The sequence below is a fragment of the Prosopis cineraria genome, unplaced genomic scaffold (genome assembly GCF_029017545.1).
Source record: "Prosopis cineraria cultivar Desert tree isolate PC_DT_omini unplaced genomic scaffold, ASM2901754v1 PC1535, whole genome shotgun sequence".
Lineage (NCBI taxonomy): Eukaryota > Viridiplantae > Streptophyta > Magnoliopsida > Fabales > Fabaceae > Prosopis > Prosopis cineraria.
This window is the reverse complement of record NW_026556860.1, coordinates 1-21,763: the sequence shown is the minus strand read 5'-3', so window position 1 is coordinate 21,763 and position 21,763 is coordinate 1. Positions and strand designations below refer to the sequence as shown.

General features: G+C 29.3%; 1 pseudogene; it reads left to right on the top strand.

The window, feature by feature from the left end:
• Positions 1-3,865: 3,865 nt before the first annotated feature.
• Positions 3,866-14,690, top strand: LOC129300323 (probable serine/threonine-protein kinase PBL19; annotated as a pseudogene).
• The last annotated feature ends 7,073 nt before the right edge of the window (positions 14,691-21,763 follow it).

The following is a 21,763-nucleotide window of genomic DNA, read 5'->3' as shown; positions in this document are numbered from 1 at the left end:
CTTAATTCTCATTATCCCTGGATATATATGACATTCAATGTAATGTCATTATAGTTACACACTGAAAAGTAGAAAATAAGAGTGCATATACTATTTCAAGCCCTAGTCAACTTGGTTTAACTTTCCCATTATTTAATTTGGAAACTAACAATTAAGAGAACATTGCAACTATTCATGTTGGCTTCACGGCAGACACTCAGTCCAAGTCCCTTCTCCTGCACATTATTCAACCATGAAGATCTGTTCACCTTAGTTTCTCCTGCAATATGTAAAAAAAAAAAAAAACATAAATATACTCATAATAATTACATTTTGCAAAACATATACTCCCTCTTTTAAAAAATAAAAGTAATTTCTAACTCAATGTTACCCTCGATAAATTAATTAATTGTTTTCAAATTAACACTAAATTTATATATTTACTTATTTAACTTATTTATTAAAAATATATTTAAAAATAACCTATTAATTATATCTTCAAACATTAACAATGTCTTACTTTGTTTTTAACAGAGAGAGTACAGAGAAGCTATAAATAAAAGTTAACAGAATAGAGGCATTAACTTGTGTCAATTACTTAAACACCCTTGCCAGTGTTAGTCTACAATTTGTTTTTGTAAGGCCAAGAATATTATAAAGGGTAAAAAAAAATTTTCTTTGCCCACAAGATTTGGCCACGCAAAGGGTTACAGAATTAAATCCCGTTTCTAATAATTTGTTTAAAGGATGAAAAACTGAGATCGACCCATCAGAGAGACTTTGAGACATTTGTCCGCACAAAACAGAAGGAAGCTGAAGAGAAAACTTCATGACCCTGCAAATGACTTCTCATTCCTTTCTCTTACATTAATTATTAAAATAAAGTTTATAAAACCTACAAAATATAGTAAATTAAATTTTTTTAAGCTTCACAGAAAGAATCATGGTCTCCAAGAAATAGTGGTGAGATATACTTTAATTTTTAACATTCTACACTTTCATGAACTAAAATTATTTTTGACAAAACTTTACAATAAAATCGGAAATAATTGATTTGATTCTTTATTTTTTTTTTAAAATTCTTTATGAATTTCACTACAATACAAAATGAGAACTAAATTTTATTTGATAAGAAATAAAAGGATATAATGATTATCATAGTTAATTTCACCCAAGCAAAGACTAAGATTCTTCGAATTTAAGTATGAAGGACAAAAGATTAACCCCAACTAATAATGACAATGTTTCATGTAACTAGCTATGTCTTTTAACAATTATACATACATACATACATACTTGCTTACAAAACAAAATAATAGTTTGTCGTTCACTACTTTTTGTTTACTATTGGACAAAGAGCAGCCGTGCTCATGTCACCAAAACCATCATTAAGCTGATTTAACTAATTAACGATACATAAGCTTGGACATTAAATAGAAGATCTAGCTAACACACATATAATTAAAAATAATGTTATTAATAAAGTACTATGTTTGTAGAAGCTAAAAGCATGAATAGATATAAACTAACAAGTCACACTAAATGGTTAGACTAATTAATGCTGCAAACGCAAAAGCCAAGAACAAAAATGAGGAGATGCAAAATTATTACCAAATAACCTCTAAGCCATCTATTGCACTTTGTCGCATTCAATGTGACCATAACATAAATAGTGTTTGCCAAATTGTTCACAAATCTGAAGTAAGCATGTCTCCAAGAGTGATTGAAAAGTATTGAACCAAAACTCCCCCAAAATCCAAAAATGAATCCAAATGTCATGCTCCAATAAAACTCTTTAGAGATAATGATGTCCTTGTCTTCTTGAAATTTACCAAGCTCTCGATGTTTTCCTATTTCAAGGCACAACTTCTCAAGTGATTTTCCACAAAGGTCAAGATTTCCTTCACAACTTGAGCTATCAAAACTCTACAATTGTGTGCCGATTGGAATTTTCCCAGAAAGATTGTTATGTGACAAATCCAACACTACAAGACGATCAATTTGAGTAAGGTTAAAAGGAATTTGTCTAGAGAAATGGTTTCTCGACAAATCAAGAGAATCTAACGATTTCAATCGTCCAATCTCGGATGGAATTTCTCCATCTAATTGGTTTCTTGATAAGTTTAATGATACCATTTCAACTAACATTCCCAATTCCTCTAAAATTTTTCCCGTTAATAGGTTGCTTGAAAGATCAATCCCTTTTAAAAATAATGGATCCTTAAAAATTCTTTCAATACCTTTCCACATCAATAAGGCATTTGGCTCCTCAGAAACATCCATCATGCTCCAACTAGTTATCTGCACAGAACTAATTTCTAAATATGAATAACTCTTTGCTTGAGCCATGGCCGTAAAGTTTTTGAAGCATTTTGGTATTTGTCCAGATAGATTGTTGAAGGAGATATCAACGAATTGAATTCTTGACAAATAACAAAGATGTGATGATAAACTTTCAATGAAGTTATTCTTTTGTAACATTAAGATTACCAACTTTTGTAATTCAATCCCAATCCATGAAGGTATAGGTCCTCGTAATTTGTTTTCTCCCACATCAAGCATTAGTAAATTGGAGCAACTTCTTAAGGTAATAGGCAACTCTTCAGCAAACTTGTTGTTTCTCAATGTTAATATTTGAAGACTTTGCATATAACTAATAGAATTAGGAATTACCCCAGACAAATTATTATTACTCAAGTCCAAAAGGACTAATGATCTAAAATGATTCTAACAATCAGGAAGTTGTCCAGATAATTGATTATCGGAAACATCTAATATCATCAACCTATTTTCACTTGGCCCATTTACACATAAAAATAGGTGAAGCTCAGAGAAATTATTATTTGACATTATGAGAGAAGACACATTATGTAGAAATTGTGGAATTGGACCATTAAAATGATTATGATCTAGAGATATAAGGTATGGATATATTAATCTTATAGGAACATTTGGTATTGTACCAGAAATGTTATTGCTTGAAACATCTAGATATTCGAGATCTGGTGTCAATTGTCTCCAAAACCTCTTTGGAATAGTGCCTGAAATTTTAGTATTTGAAATATCAAGATCGGTGAAATCATTTTGAGCGAGCAACCATTAGGGAAAATTGAGACCTAACCTGCAAGATCCCAGATGCATGGTTTGTAGTTAAAATGGTGGGACCCAATTGTGGCTAAATCTCAAAACCAATGAGTTGTTATTTAGGTTTAAATATTTTAAGTTGGGCATGTTGTCAAGGTGAGAGTTTGTCAGAACACCTCTTAAAGAGTTGTATTCAATATCCAAAGACACCAATGAAGAGGGAAATTAAAGATCTTTAGGTATTGTCCTATTCAAGCAAAGCAATTGCTTGAAATGTCAAGTGTCTCTAAGAATGTGAATGTGGAAAGGTCAATTAATGTGCCAAATGATTAGATATAGGTATTGTAAAGAATATCTCGCACATGGAAACAAAGTTTGAACAATTAATGAGAGGTCTTCTTTTATATGCTTATCATACAGGGATAATGAATGTAAGGTACATAAGTTCCCTAAGGATTTTAATCCACTCACTGTAAGGTTATTTGAACCAAGGTCTAGATTCTCTAGAGAACTCATGATGCTACCAAAATTATATGGTATGGGATCCTCTAAGAAGTTGTTCCCATAAAGATCAAGCTCAACAAGATTATGGCTAACGTTTAAGATCCAATGGAATATTGCAGGTGACATGAAACTATTCCCAGATAGATCAAATTTAGAAAGAGAGGAGGAATTGAATTTAAAAGAAGGTAATGAAAGGATATATTGGTATGAAAGACCAATATTTGATAAGCTTACTTCCTTCAAGTTAGGTAGTATTCCAATCATTTGTAGCCACTTATGAGAGTATTTGAGATCGATTATGAACCCCAATTTAAGATGGGTTAAAGAAGTGAGGCCAGATAGCCACTCACCTTCAGAACCGTTCTCCTGGTCAATTTTGAGAGCTTCATTACCATCAAGGAAAATCCTTTGTAAGTTTGAAAGATTCTTAAGTTGATAAGGTATTGCTCCTTTAAAATTATTCTCAGAGAGATCAAGATGTTGCAATTGTGAGAGATCTCCAAGTTGATAAGGAATTGCTCCTTCAATACCACTCATTGAGAGATCAAGATACTTTAATTGTAAGAGATTTGCAAGTTGATAAGGAATTGCTTCTTGAAGATCACTCATTGAGAGATCAAGATACTTCAATTGTGAGAGATTTCCCAATTGATAAATGATTGGGCCTTTCATATAATTAAAGCTCAGATCAAGATATTGTAGGTGTGAAAGATACCCAAGTTGACTTGGAATTCGATTGCTTAAACCACAATCTCGTAGATCAAGGTACTTTAAATTGGTTAAAAGGCCAAAGTATTTTGGGATATGGCTATCGTAAAATTGATTAAAGCTAAGGTTGAAATGCATCAAGTATTGCAACTCCACTAAAGAAGCACTGATCTTACCTCGCAAAAAGGGTTGGATGGAATCACCATGAAGGTCTAGCTTCAGTACTCGACCCGTTTGGTTGCTACAGCGAACTCCCTCCCATTCACAACAATCTTTCTTGTTCTGTTTGTGACCCCATGAAGACCATGTGTAAAGGCCATCATTATCTCCAAGAGCAGCCTTAAACAGAAGCAAGGCTTTCCTCTCCTTATCTATGCATTCAACCTTAGCACCTATAGCTCCACATGACTAAAGCAGTACAATAGCCAGCACAAGCAATTTGTGAAATATCTCGCACATCCTCTTTCTCATTTTTCAGGCACAAGTGGTAATGCTATTGAGTGGTGATTGGTGGTAGCAAATTGTTCTGTGAATTTATATGGATTATTATCTTGCACAAGAATGCTATTTATGCTAGCTCCATTTTTTAGTTCTTATTGACACCTTCAAATATGTATATGTATTATTTTATTATATTGTAAAATACTAAAATAAAAATAATGAGTCAATGGGTCCCTCAAAACAGAGCGAAGAAAAGTATAGCAGTAACATTTTTAGAGAGAGGGGGCCCAGCAAGCTCCACAACAATCAACAACCTGTCATTTTTACTTTAATGTCAAAAGCAATTTGAAACACGGCAAAGAAAAGTATATAGTTTATTAGTAATGTTTAATTACATTTGATTTTTCTATGTTAAAATTAAAAAAAAATATGCTAATCACTACCGTGTTGAATTGAATGAGAAAAATCAAATATATGAAACCACGTTCCTAACATAAAAGTTATGCTTAAACTAAATGTAAAAGTACAATAACTTTGTTATTTATCTGAATTAAATAAAAATAATAAATTAAAACAATGAAAAAGCTATGAAAAAAGCAAGTTAGCTTATGGGTTAAGTTGAGTTGGCCATTTTTGTTTTGGCAAGTTAAATGAGGCAAGTTAAATCGGCCTGTCTTTTAATGGGTTGGAATTTTTCCGATCGATTGGTCTTTAAATCAACATGTGGTGGGATGTTGGTCTGTTAGACTTAACCTGGTTTCCTAACTTTTAGTGGTTAATATACTTAATAGTTATATTAGTCATAATCTATCACTTATTGGTAGTCCTTGGAATTTTCCAAGTCCTTTATATCTCTGTTTTACAAGAGAGCTTTTGAATTTTCTTGACAATTCAAATTTAAAGCTTTTAATTTTTATTTATATTTTACATTTGTTAAAATAAAAATTTATAAAAAAATTTGGTAGAAAAAAATTTAAGTGAGTTGAATCTTGAGGATACACCAAGGTCAAGACATGCCTCTAAATTTAAAGAGCACTTATAAATATATTTATAAATTATCCCTTATGGGTTATAAATCAAATCTTTACCAACTAGATCAACTTTTGTTGGCTTAAATTTTTAAGAAAAAACACAACAATTGGTCTTTATAATTTTATCGAGCTTTGCTTTTAGTACTTATAGTTTTTTTAGTAATTTTAGTTATTATAGTCCCTATAATTTAATATTATTATGAATTTGAGGAACAAATGTCATCCAATCTTACTGAAACTATAAAGTTTTTTTTCCAAAAAAATGGTTGTATTTTTTCAAAAAAATTAATATTAAATTGGATCGTACAAATTGATAAAGAAAAGATTTATTAAAAATTAAAAAATATAATTATTGATCCCTATAATTTCATTAAGTTTTGCTTAAATTTTTTTGAAAAAAATACAACCATTTTTAAGGAACAAATTTTTTTGGATAAAAAACACTAAGAAAACTATAGAGACAAATGGTTGTATTTTTTCCAAAAAATTTAAGCAAAACTTAATGAAATTATAGGGATCAATAATTATATTTTTTAATTTTTAATAAATCTTTTCTTTATCAATTTGTACAATCCAATTCAATATTAATTTTTTTATAATTTTTATAAATTGACTATCTATATTTACTTAGAATGGTGTAGATTAAAAATTTTTAACTTGTTATTTTTTCAAAAAATATTTTATAAAAAGTGCCAATTAAGAGATTATCTTTATTTTTAGTATTGTACTTATCAAAATAAAATTTTTTAAAAATTATATAAAAATTTAATATTAAAACTACACTATTATAAAAATTATAATAAAGTTAATGTCATATTAGATCATCTAAATTAAATCTATGCTAAATTGATTGTGAATAAATTTATTAAAATTTTTTATAAATTTATTTTAATATATAAAAATAAATTAAAAAATTTGGCACCACCAAAATTAAATTTGAATGTTGATTTGGACAGCCCAAGGATCTTTTTCCTTGAAGAAAAAGAATCATGAAATTGTGCATATATAGTTGGTGCTTTCATTGTGTGTTTCGCAACGAAGATGAACCCCTGCCCTACTTTTGTTGGCAGTGGCCCCAAGCTGCACAATAGTCAACAACCTATCATTTTCACTTTGGTGTTGAAACTTGAAAGCAATTTGAAACGCGGAAAAGAAAAGTATATGTAATAGTTTATCAGTAATGTATAATTACATTTAATTTTTCTATGTTTGAATAAAAAAGAGAATATGCTATTAACTTTTGTGTTGAATTTGATGAGAAATCAAATATGTGAAATCAATTTCCTCACATAAAACAAAAGTTATGCTTAAACTTAATGTAAAATAATACCTTTTTTATTTATTAAAATTAAATAAAAAAATTAAAAATTTATAGAAATCAAATAAGTGGGTTAGCATGTGGAGTACGCGAGTTGGGATGCTTTTTTCATATGTTAAAAGGGGACAAGTTAAATTGACCTGTCTTTAATAAGGTTAAAATTTCTGCACATAAAGGGGGTAAAAATATTTAAAAAGTCAATAATTAAAAATATTTAATAATCTAAAATGAAAAAAATGCATGAATGTTTATGAAATTATTTTTTTAATGTATCTCTGACAAATTGTTGAATTTCATATCCACAACATATAGATAAATGTCGTTGACATTTATCCATTTGGGTACATATGCACTGAAAAATAACTTGTGTATTTTTTTTTTTTTTTTACTTTAACCTGTTAGATATCCTTGGTTGATAATTTTTTTAAGTGTTTTTATCCCCTTGTCCATTTTTTTTTTGTTCAAATCCACATGTGATAAGATGACCTATTGAACTTTACCCATTTTCTCGGCTCTTAGTAGTGGTCATGCTTAATAGTTATATTAGTCACAATCTCTCTCCCCGTCTCTCTGGTAGTCATTTGAATTTTCCAATTCCTCTATTTGTCTTAGTTTTGTTGGGGACCACACTTTGAATATTCTATAGAAGAAGTTGAAGGCATAGATTGAATGGTAAAAAAAGAAAATACTGATAGCAACTTCTTTCAGTGTGTTTGGATGGAAAATATAATCAATTTTTGGTTAAAAAATTGATTTTTTACAAAATTACCCAAACACCCATTTTTTTTGGAGAATCAATTTTTAGGCTAAAAATCGATTATTTCCGAAGCTGAGAATCGAAGCTTCTGCCCGAAAAGCTATCCAAAATGTTGGGAAAAATTACAAATATTGGCCCAAGCAAAAATTACAAAAAAAACACATAATTTAATAAAAATAAATTAAACTCTCTTCTTTTCTCTTTTTTATTTTCTTAATAAAAATTTAAACTTTGTATCTTCAAAAAATTAATATTTGATATTTAAACATTAAATTATATAGTAATTTATATAGTTAAAAATGAATTCTAATTAAATTATTTAAACATCTTCAATTTTATTAAAATTAATTTTAAAAAAATAGTATCTAAATATATTATGTTATAACATAATCAATTATAATTAAAATTTATAATTTAATTAATTATTTTTATAATATATTATATTCAATTAAAATTTAAACGGGAACTTTGATACTTATGTTTCCAAGTGTTGGGTGCTGAGTGAGATTAGGCTTAGGTTTTGGGCAAGTAAATAACAAAGAATGGTGAGGAGAAAGTTGCGTGTCTGACTGAAATTGAGAATTTTCGTGCTTTGTGAATAATATATTTAATATTAAAAATTATGAGAGAATTATGTTGAAGTCGCTCGTAAGGAAACTAATAATTATAAGGATCACTAATAATTGAATTAAGATTATTGTATTATTAATGTTTTTAATTCAATTATTAATAAATTTTATGATAATTAATTTTTTATGTAAAATTTATATATAATTCTTCTAAATATTATTGGCCTTGATTGGGCCAAACCACATGGTCTAAAACAACAGTCTATAATGTAGCCTAAGTTGTGGTCTGACGTGATTAGTACTTTCATAGATATTTTGACTATAATTTTGTTTGCCTTAGTTTGAGTGAGACTTTGAGTGTTCATGGTTTCATAAATATAGGAATAATAAAAGTTATATTAGAAATATAGTCTCAATTTTTGTCACTTTAGTTTTTTTTTTGGTAGTATTAGTCACTTTAGTAAATCAAAGATCATTCATAAAATGAAATATTTTCGTTGAAGAACTTTAAAAAATTCACAAGTGATATATATAAACAGATTCACAAGTACACCAACCTCCCGTATATTCAAAAGTAAAAGTAAGGAGCGGAGATATATATGAACTTTATATTAATAAGTTATAGGGTTAATATGTAATTTAAATTTTAAATTGAAGGTTTAGAAGTGATTTAAATTTTAAACTTTTAAAAAGGTGTATTCTAAACCTTAAACAATTAAAATTAGAGTAATTTAACCATATCATTAACTTTCAACAAATATTTGTTAAATTAGGGCCTAAAATACAATTTTTTTCAAATGAATCCGACAAATGTTTGTTGAAAATTAACAATAGAGGTGGGATTGTTTCAATTTTAATTATTTAGAATTCAAAATGTACCTTTTTAAATATTATAAAAAAAATTTAAAAAATTTAAGGAAATCAAATTAGTGGGTTAGCATGTGGATTAGGCGAGTTGGCATGTTTTTTTCATAGGTTAAAAGGGGACAAGCTAAATTAACTTGGTTTTAATGGGTTTAGAATTCCTACACACAAAAAGGATAAAAATATTTAAAAAGTTATTAGCCAAATGTATTTAGTAGTTTAGAGGTGAGAAAAAAATATGAGCGTGCATGAAATTGTTTTTTTGACACGTCTGTGATTAAATCATTAAATTTTATATTTACTACATAACAACAATATCATTGACTTTTAACAATCTAATTACATATGCACTGAAAAATAACTTGTACACTTTTCACTTTATTTTAAATTATTAGATACTCTTAATTGATAATTTTATTAGTGTTTTTATCCCTTTGTCCATTTTTTTTTCCAAATCAACATGTGATAAGATGACATATTGAACTTTATCCATTTTCTCGGCTCATAGTAGTGGTTATATTTAATAGTTATATTAATCATAATCTATTACTCTATGGTAGTCATCTGAATTTTCCCATTCCCTTGCATGTCTCAGTTCTGTAAGGAACCACACTTTGAATTTTCTATAGAAGAAATTGAAGGCATAGGTTGAACGGACGAAGGAAAAGATTGATAGCAACTTCTTTGGTCCTTATGTTTCCAAGTGCTGAGTGCCGAGTGAGATTAAGTTTAGGTTAGGGCAAGCAAATGACAAAGAAAGGTGTGACAAAGGTTGCGTGTCTTGAGAATTTTTGTGCTTTGTGAATAATATATTTATTATTGAAAAAATTATGGAAGAATTACCTTAAAATCTCTCATAAAAAAATTAATTACTATAAAAATAAATAAAGTCTCTTAATTTAATCATTAATAAATTTTATATCATTAATTTTTTTATGCGCAATCAGTATGTAATTCACCTAAATATTATTCACCTGGAGAGGGCAGACCGCATGGTCCATAGCATCAGCCTATAACCTAGTCTAAGGTGTGGTTTGGCATTACTCTAGTCCTTTCATCAGGTAATTTTTTCAAGTCGGGTCAATCCGAGTCTTGATGGGTCAGACTGGGCAAACCGGGTTTTATTTTGTTTTATTTTGTTTTTTTTGCATGGCCCTATTTCTAACTCCGCTTCAGTGGGCTCTTTAATTAATTCAAGCTATATCCAATTGCAAATCAATTATTGGAATTTCGTATCACTACGCTTAATTAATTAAACTTAATTAATATAACTATTATGGCATAGTTGTAAATTTAAAAAGGCTTTATTTCTTAAAAAATTAAGAAATCTTTTGGATAAATATTTTTGAATTTCAATATTTTTATAACTATTTTAAAAAAAACAAAAAGGAAACATTTTAGAGCTATTTTTGTTTTTTTTAAAAGACTACATTTGATTACTATAGACTACTTTTAATTATGGTCAACTACAATTATAGACTATTATCAACCACTATAGGTTATATTTTAATTTGAAAATTGTTTTCAAATCAACCTAATCAAAAATATTTTTTTCTGTTTTGCTTTTGAAAAACAACTTTTAAAAATTAGCTTTATAAATGGCTTTCTTTAAAAAATAGAAAACAAAACAAAACAGACTCTGAGATTGCCACTCCTTAAATTTATCTGTGAATATGTTTTTAGAACTTATTAATTTTTTAACCTGTTAATATAAAAATTCATATATATTCCCACTCCTTACTTTTACTTTTGAATATACTAGAGGGTGATGTACTTGTTAATCTCTTTATATATATCACTTGTGATTTTTGTAAAGTTCTTCAGCGAAAATATTTCATGATTTCATTAATGATCTTTGATTTACTAAACTGATTACTACTACTACCACCTAAAAATAAAAAACTAATAAAGTGATGAAAATTGAGACTATATTTTAATATAAGTTTTATTATTCCTATATCGTCAAACCATGAGTTAAATAGTCAAAGTCTTCCTCAAACCGAGGCAAACAAAATTATAACCAAAATATCTATGAAAGTACTAACAAATTTCCATGGAGAGAGGAGACTTCGTAGATGTTTCTGAAACAAAACGAACCAAAAAAAGGACATCCAACAAAAAAGGGAAAAGATTGATAACAACTATGGGCATGTTAATTTTCCAGCAATTTCTGGGCATTATTCCCAGCATGACTGACTAATAGGGTGTTTGGATTAAAAGTTGTAAAATTGAAGTTAAAATAAATTGAAATTTATGAATTGAAATTAGGGCGACGTGATTTATGTTTAAATATTTTTTTAAAATTTAACAAACAAAAATTTATTTAAATAATAAAATTCAAAAGAAAGTTTAGATATATAAAAATAAAAAAATATGAAATTTATGATAAATATTTTTATTTTTAATTTTTTATTTTTTAAAAATATTACACTTTAAATTATAATTTCAAAATAAAAAATTCCATATGTAATTAGGTATTGTAAATTATAAAAATATAAAATAAATTGATAAAACTTAATATTTAAATTCTAAAAATTTAAAATAAATTGATAATTTATATAACAACAACAACAAATCTTATTCCACCAGGTGGAGTAAGCTTTATGAATTGTACAACACCATCATGCTTTATTATTTACTAAGTTTTTAAAAATGTTATTAATTAAAAATTTTACATTTTAAAAATTTAAAATAAATTAATAACGTAGACTTTGGTTCAAAAGTTTTTTTTAAGAAGTAAGAATTCCTTGCTTCAATCCTAACCTAGGTTTTGTTTCATAAGCTTTTTTAAAGACCTTGTTAGCTAAATATATTAATTCCTTAACTTCTAAAATAATCTAAATAAGATTTTCACACCCGAATTGAGGTTTTGGTGTTATCCAAGCATAACTGCACTTATCCCTCTAGTTGGTAATTTATTCTGACAAATATTATAAAGATATATACTAGTAAATTCCCAAACTACCCCTTTTCCAACCATTTACCAAATTATGCCCTGGTCCGTCAATCACATCAGAAATATGCCAAAAGAGGATAGCCCATCTTTGATTAAGAATTGTATGTGGAGAAATCTATATATAATTAATGAAATTTACTAATCTGATTTTATTCTCATTTGAGAAACCTAAAAATTGTACGTAGAGAGTGATAATTAAGTCTTAAAATTCAATTAAATAATATTTAGATTTCTGACATTTTTTTAAAAAAATAGTTTGCAAATACCATCAATTTAAAATGAAAATTTCAATTGCAGGTTAAGAATTTACATTTAAAACATAAAAATTTGATTAGTAATTAAAATTCTTGAACTTACAACAGTATAAATTTTTATTTTTTGTTTTTTGAATTGAAAAGGGAAAACATATATTCAAAGGAACTAAAAACAATACAAAACAATTACCAACCCAAAACAAAGCCATACTAAACTTTCATCAACCATTGCCTTCGATGATAAAAGGTGAGGGTTGATTAAAGATATAAAAAATATGATTAAGGTTAAAGCTATGCCTAGCTAAACTGTCAACAGTATAATTAAAATAATGATAAATAAAATTTACAGAAGTATTACAAGTTAGAAAAAAGCTGATCACGACATTTGTTGATGGCATCTCAAAAGGAGTGGCTCTTACATGAATATCAAAATATTAGACTAATTGTTGTAGTGCAATTAGTAAACACTTTCACATTCTTATAACCAGATGATAACACAATTCTAAGCCTTTACTTATGCCACATATTTTGGCAATTGCAATGGCGAGTGATTGATAATTATATAATATTACATTAATTTAAGGTAATGCTTCTCATATTCTAAATAAGTTTTTCACACCCAAAATTGAGGTTTGGATGGCCCGAACTTCAATTTGGGTGTTATCCAACCGTAACTTAATAAGCCTTTATCCCTTTAATTGGCCTAATTTGCTCAGAGAAGTATTACAAAGATATTAGTAAATTTCTAGATTACCCTTTTTTTTCCCATTTACCTAATTATCCCCTAATCAGTCAATCCCATAGAGATATTTTCCCCAGACCACAATATAAGTTCTTTTCTAAAAAAATTTCTTCATCCAAAAAATAGGGTGTTTGGAAGGTGTTATATTTTTTTTTTAAATTATACCATTACTTTATTACGTAATTAATGAAGTTATTTTGAACAACTCAAATTTCTTTTTTATTACACTCAAGAGCACAATTAAGAAAATGTAATTTTTTTCTAGAAAATTAAGAGTTTAACTAACTTTCTTCAAGAAACATAAATTAGTTAATAATAACTTATTGAGAGGTTGCCAAAAGAGATAGCCAATCTTACATGAATTGTTCGCATAGTCATGTGGATACTGAAAGAGGGATTCAGAGAATGCTTGTATATGAATAAATGTTGAATTAAAGTTTGGAATATCATCTTTTTAATAAGGTGCCTGATGCTCTTACTTGGAAAACAAGACTTGAAGTATCACTTGGAGCAGCTCAAGGGTTAGCTTATCTCAATGAAGAATTGGAAGTTCAGGTTCATATTAGAGCTGGATAAAGTAATTAATAAAAAAATCACATAATATGAATGCCACTGCTGTTCATATTTCTTGGTTCTTTTTATTCCAAGTTTTGTGTTTTAAATCATCTTTTTAACATGTATGCATATTCTGCATGTGATATATAGAGATTTTAAAACCTCAAATGTATTACTGGACGAAAATTTTAGGCCAAAACTTTCTGATTTCGGACTTGCAAGGCAAGGGCCAATGCCCCGGCACACTCATGTTTCAACCGCTGTAATTGTTATGTTCTTTATATTTGCTTTGACATTCTGGGACCCCAAGCACTAGTGAAATAGAAAAAAAGTTCACAATTCTTTATATCTAATGTGTAATAACTCTTGACCAACATTTGAGTATCAGGTAATGGGGACATATGGCTATGCTGCTCCAGATTACATTGAAACAGGCCATCTCACTACAAAGAGTGATGTGTGGAGCTTTGGTGTGGTTCTCTATGAAATTCTTACAGGGACGCAATCGTTGGATCGAAACCGGCCAAAGGCGAAGCAGAAACTTTTGGAGTGAGTGAAACGGCATCCTGTTAACAGCAAAAGCTTTAGCTTGATAATTGATCCAAGACTTGAAGGAAATTATTCCATCAATAGACCGCAGGATATCGCCAGGGTTGCCGATGATTGCCTGAGTAAGAGCGCGAAAGAGCGACCAAGGATGAGTCGGGTGGTGGACCGATTGAAGCAGATAATCATGGATTCAGATGAGAAAAATATTAAGCTGTTTGAAAATGATGAATTAGTTGATCGAGAAGAAAACCCAAATCAACCAAACCCTTCAAAGTTGTGGCAAAGGAGGATGGCCCATCTCGCAAAACTTGGTGAACATGTGGATGCTGCTATTGGACGAAGATTTATGGTCCTACAAAATACCGAAGCTGGTTCCTAGTTACATCAATACTGTGAAACAAGCTCATGAATTGTCTCTATATATGATGTGTGTGTTATTAGATAAAAATATATCAATTTTGAAACAAATCACTAAATTATGTATCAGCACTATGTACAGTGCTATGTTCTATTAATAGTAATGGCTCTTGTACTGACCCTGCTTCTTTATCCGCAATTTGTTTTGTTCGTTCGTTCGTTCGTTCGTTTGGTTGTTTTTTTTTTTTTTTGCAATATTCCATAAGTTTTTAGGCCCATTTGTTTTAGCCAAACTTTTTTTTATATTCTTTAAAAATTATTTATTTTTACTATATATGTATAAATTTTTTTTTGTTTAATTGCAATAATATCATAATTTTTAATTTACAAGTGCATCTTGACATAACCAAGACCTACTCAGACCAGATTTTTCAAAATAAAAAGTATGAATTTTTTCTGATTATTTTTAAAGCATTTCACAAACAACCTCAAAATTTCTTAAATTTGTGGGTTTAAAAAATAAAATTAAAAGGTGATTCTTTTTATTTTTAAAAAACGAAACAAAGATGTCATTGGGCCGTGAACCCACTTGGGATTCTTGTAATTGGGTATGGGCTTAACATCCTGATCAGGCCTGCTGTATCTAATAAAAGATACTTAATTGACCCAAATTGCCATCCTTAACTATTTTCAATCATTGAGAGATGTGCTTATATTTGTTATCCAATAACCTCTCCAATTGTATCTAATAAAAGAATACATGTGCATAATAAAAAAACAATTTCTAAAAGATACATGGTTTAGGTCATAGGTTTCGGACAATTCCCTTCTAATAATGTTTGTGGGACTCGAGCTAATGAAAATTATTTTTTTTTATTGCTCATAGTTACGGTGTCTTTTTATTGCATGCAATCCTATATGAAATACGATCAATACATTTTTCAATAGAATTTAAATTAAGGTTTGTCACATTGCAAGATACCAGCTTCTTCTGCTAAATTCAAGTGCGCTAGTGGCCTAATTATAATTATTATTGTTGCTGTTATTGAACATATGGATTCTCGAGTCTTTTTGATCAAGTTCATCTAATTAATCCTTTTCTAAAATTATGTTTGAATTTCATATATAATTATTATCTCCCTTTTCTACTGCAATTAACCTTACAAATTCTGATTATATCTTGGAAAATGATGTATATAATATTTTAAAGTGGTTTGATATACATCAATATTAATTATATTAATCTCAACTATAGTGTTCAAGCTCTCAGCAAGAAGAAGATTATTCATGTTGAAGAGTAGAAAAGTAGGAAAAAGTTAAAAAAAAATCTTAAATTTCCTTTATATTAAGGAATTCATGGAGTGATAATTTTAATTAATTTAGCAAAGTAGAAAAGTTTTCAGAAGCTTATGACTTTGTAAAAAAGTTGAATGAGTTCCTCCTCTACTAACCCTCAATTAACATCTTATTTACAGTTACAAGCCAATCTCTATGCAACATAAATTTAGCATAACCCATGATGTCTCTAAATGGGTGCATCTGCTACTTGTAATATCTAATTTGTAATTGGGGTGGATGGCAATTAAGGTAGACTTAGAAAAAGCCTTTGATAAGTTAAGATGGGACTTTATTAAAGACACTCTGAGAGATGCTAAGTTACCCCCTTCTTTGATTAATCTCATTATGAAATGTCTTACCACTTCTACAATGCAAGTGTTGTGGAATGGCCAACCTTCCCCTCCCTTTTCACCAATGAGAGGTATAAGGCAAGGGGACCCATTATCACCATACATCTTTGTCTTGTGCATGGAAAGACTCTCTCAAGCTATTGTTGCTGAAGTAGCAAATAAGAATTGGCATCCCATTAAATTGGGTTGCAAAGGTGTTCCTCTCTCTCATCTTTTTTTTTTGTGAATGACCTTATACTCTTTGGAGACACTTCTGAAACCCATGTGAATGCTATTAAGAGAGTGTTGCATCAATTTAGCCTCTCCTGTAGGTAGACTGTAAATCAAGCTAAAACCCAAGTCTATTTCTCAAGAAACATCTCTGCTGCCACCTGTGCTTCTGTCTGTCAATCCTTAGGTTTTCAACGTACTGAGTTCCTTGGTCACTATCTTGGTGTACATTTAATTAATGGCAGGGTCAGCTCTCAAACTTACAACTACATTCTTGAAAGACTCAACCAAAAGCTAGCTGGATGGAAGAGCAAATCTCTTTCCTTAGCTAGCCGCATAACTCTTGCCAAGTCTGTCCTTACCTCTATCCCCCTCTACACTATATAAAGTACCATACTTTCAACCACTTGTTGCAACCAAATTGAGAAAGTCATCCGTCAATTCATATGGGGTCATTCAGCTGATCATCATGGTATCAATTTAGTTAAATGGAAGGATCTTTGTCAACCCCTTAAAAATGGAGGATGTGGGATTCTATCCCTTGAAGCACAAAATAGAGCATTCCTCTCAAAATTAGGCTACAGGATTGCTGCAGAACCAAATCTTTTTTGGGTTCGAGTACTATGAAGCAAGTATTAGCTCCAGGGCAATGTCTTACAGGATGTAAACAGAAGTAAATGCTCTCATTTTCTTAGAAATATTGCAAAAATCTGGCAAGACACAATGATGCATGTTAAGTGGAAGCCAGGCAATGGTAAGTCCATCAGATTTTGGTCTGATTATTGGGTTGGTGATACTGGACCATTGAAAAATGTATCATATGCTGAAATAGGTGAACAAAGTCTTTCAAAGCCTATCTCGGACTTTAGGGATAATGAGGGGAGATGGAAGTGGAATTCTTTTGCTCATCTTCTTCCTGATAGCATTTTGCATTAGATTGCCAACATCCATATCAGTTAGGATGATTTTGAGAGCCCTTCATGTTTTTGGAACCTCACAGGTAAGGGAGATTTTACTGTCAAATTAGCTTATGAGGCCTCACAATCCCTTAATTGGAATAATCAAAGCAATACTCTAAAGTTTGGAAGCTACTAATGGCCCAAAGAGTGAGAACCTTTATTTAGTTAATGCTTAAAGGGAGATTACTTACCAACTCAGAAAGAGCTCACAGGAAATTTACTCAACATGTGCAATGCTCCCTTTGTAATAGCCCACTTGAAGATATTAATCATTCTCTTAAAGCATGTCCTCTTGCTGCATCAGTCTGGAAGAAAATTCTTCCCTTAGACATGTGTATTGATTTCTATGGGAAGACTATCAGCTCTTGGTTCATTGACTGCCTACACAATCCTTGTCTTGATACATCCTGGAAGATTGGCATTAGTATTACTTGCTGGAAGCTATGGGAAATCCGAAACAGGTGCATCTTCACTAAGGAGAGCTTTTTGGAAAATGATGTGCTTTCGCATATTAGAATCATTGTCAATCATTCTTTAGGCTCTTTTTCCACTATCACTACTTTACTGTAATGTGTTAATTTCTCTTATGGTTTGATTGCAAACTTGCACAGTTTTCACTTGATTTAATGAATACCCTTTTACTCAAAAAAAAAAAAAATCTAATTTGTAATTGAATTTTTTTTATAAGCTTCAATGATATTTATAATCTACAATTTTTTTTTTTTAAGTTTCATTTCAGTCTATATATATATACACTCCCTCTGGCCGTAAATATAGATAGAAGATAATCGAGAGTTTTTTCTTTTTTGTCTTAAACGTAAAATCTGAATCTTTTTTATCTCTATATTTATTATATTTTTTAAATATATTTATAATTATATTCTTGTATGATCTATACGTTATGATGACAATGCTCTAACGGAAATGATTAAAAGAAGAGATATTTTTGAAAAACTAACAGATTCTTTTACAAATACTTACCAGACTTAATTTTTTTAATTTACATAAATCAGTTAACTAATTAGGCCGAGAAAGGACTAGATAAAATGAAATAACAATTGTTTGCCTGATATGATGCGTCAAATAACTTGAGCCCAAAATTTGATGGTTGATGAGATCAACATAGAAATAAGAGAGGATGACAACAACGTTCTATAAAGATTAATAAATTAATAATAATTAAGTACTTGACAAATTTTTTTTAAATAAAACAAGTTACAAATATTGATTTTCTTTTTGGCCAGAAGTTATAAATATTGATTTAGATAATTGCGAATTAAAATCTGACTATAAACTTAGAGTTACTGTTACAATCTAAGTATTCTATTTGCAATTAAAATTATTAAATTTATAATTATTTAAATTGACATTTGTAATTCATTTTCAAAATTTTTTATCAAGAAGCTAACTGTGATTAATTCTTTCATTTAAAGCTTGATTCTCATTATCCCTGGATATATATAACATTCATTGTCATTATAATTATACACTAAAAAAATGCAAAATAAGAGTACATATACTATTTCAAACCCTGGTCAACATGGTTTAACTTTTCATTATTTAATTTGAAAACTGATAATTAACATAACATAATGGCTTCACCGCAGACTCTCAATCCAAGTCCCTTGTCTTGCAGATCAGTCAACCATGAAGATGCTTTGTTCACCTTGGTTTGTCCTGCAACATGTAAAAAAACATGAAGATACTCATAGTTGTATTTTGCAAAACATATACTCTTTAAAAAATGTAAGTTATTTTTAACTGAATATCATCCTCAATAAATTAATTAATTGTCTTTAAACTAACACTAACTTTCTATATTTATATTTATTTAATAGGTTAGTATTTCAATTAAAAATCATATATAATGAATTATTTATTAAAGACATTTTTGAAAATGATTCATTAATTATATTTTAAAACACTAAAATCTTTTTTTTTTTAACAAAGGAGTGTAGAGAAGCTATAAATGAAAATTAACAAAATAGAGGAATTAACTTGGGTCAATTATTTAAACACCCTTGCCAGTGTTAGAGCACAGATTTTTTTTTTTTTTAAGGCCAATAATGTTATTTGTTAGTTGTAAAGGGTAAAAAGATTTGTCTTTACCTGCAAGATTTGCCCTCACTAAAAGTTACAGAATTAAATTCCATTTCTAATAATTTGTTTAGAGGAAGAAAAATTGAGATAAACCTATCAGAGAGACTTTGGCGACATTTGTCCCTGCAAAAGAGAAAAGAAAGCAAAAGGGAAAATTTCATGACTTGAAAATGACTTGGCACCATTCCCTTCTCTTACATTAATTAATAAAATAAAGTTTATAAAACCTACAAAATGTAGTAAATTTTTTTAAGCTTCGCAAAAAAAATCATGGTCTCTAAGAAATAGTGATGACATATTCTTTAAATCTTACACTTTCATGAACTAATTTTTTTAAAAAAAATTTATAACAAACTAGGAAATAATTTATTTAATTCTTTATTTTTAAAAAATTCAATATTAATTTCACTACAATGCAAAAAAAAGTAAATTTTATTAAATAAAAGGATGTGAATGATTATCATAGTTAATTTCAACCAAGCAAAGACTAATATTCTTCGAATTTAAGTAAGAAGGACAAAAGATAAACCCCTTCTAATAACGATAATCTTTCATATAACTAATTATGTTTTTTAAACCCCCCCCCCAAAAAAAAAATACCCACACACACAAACATATTATGAATAAAATAATAGTTTTTCGTTCATTATTTTTTTTTTGTTTATTGTTGGACAAAGAGCAGAGGTGATCATGTCACCATAACCATCATTAAGCTGATTTAACTAATTAATGATAATTAAAAAATACATAAGCTTGAACATTAAATAGAAGGATCTAGATAGTACACATACATAATTAAAAATAAAGTTATTAGTAAAATACTATGTTTGTAGAAGCTAAAAGCATGAATAGATAGAAACTAATAGGTTACACTAAATGATTAGACTAATTAATGCAACAAATGCAAAAGCTAAGAAGAAAAATGAGGAAATGCAAAATTATTACCAGATAACCTCTAAGCCACCTATTGCACTTTGTCGCATTCAATGTGACCATAACATAAATAGTGTCTGCCAAATTGTTCACAAATTTGAAGTAGGCATGTCTCCAAGAACGATTGAAAAGTATTGAACCAAAAATCCCCCAAAATCCAACAATGAATCCAAATGTCATGCTCCAATAAAACTCTTTAGTGATCATGATGTCCTTGTCTTCTTGAAATTTAATAAGCTCTTGAGGTTTTCTTGTTTAAGGGCACATTTTCTCAAGTGGTCTTCCACAAAGGTCAAAATTTCCTTCATAACTCGAGTTATTAAAACTCTGCAACTGTGTGCCAGTTGGAATTTTCCCAGAAAGATTGTTATGTGACAAATCCAACACTGCAAGACGATCAATTTGAGCAAGGCTAGGAGGAATTTGTCCAAAGAAATGGTTCCTTGACAAATCAAGAAAATCTAATGATGTCAGTCGTCCAATCTCATATGGAATTTCTCCTTCTAATTGATTTCTTGATAAGTTTAAAGCAACTATTTCAACTAAAAACTCCCAATTCTGCTGGAATTTTTCCAATTAATAGGTTACTTGAAAGATCAATCCCTTTTAAAAATAATCGATGCTTAAAAATTCTTTCAATACCTTTCCACATCAATAAGGCATGTAACTCATTTGAAACATCCAACAGACTCGTATTGCCTATCTGCAAAAGGCTATCTTCTAGATCAGAAGAACTCTTTGTGCCATCGCTGTAAAGTTTTTGAAGCATTTTGGTATTTGTCCAGATAGATTGTTCAAGGAGATATCAAGGAAACGAATGCTTGACAAATAACAAAGATTTGATGGTAAACTTTCAAAGAAGTTATTATTTCGTAAGATTATGATTTCCAACTTATGCAATTCAATTCCAATCCATGAAGGTATTGATCCTCGTAATCTGTTTTGTCCCACATCAAGCATTAGTAAATTGGAGCAACTTTTCAAGGTAATGGGCAAACCTTCTGTAAACCTGTTGTTTCTCAATATTAATATTTGAAGACTTGCAAATAACCAATAGAACTAGGAATTACTCCAGACAAATTTTATTACTCAAGTCTAAAAGGACTATGATTGAAATGACTCCAACAATCAGGAAGTTGTTGTCCAAATAATTGATTATCGGAAACATCCAATATCCTTAACCTATTTTCACTTGGCCCATTTTC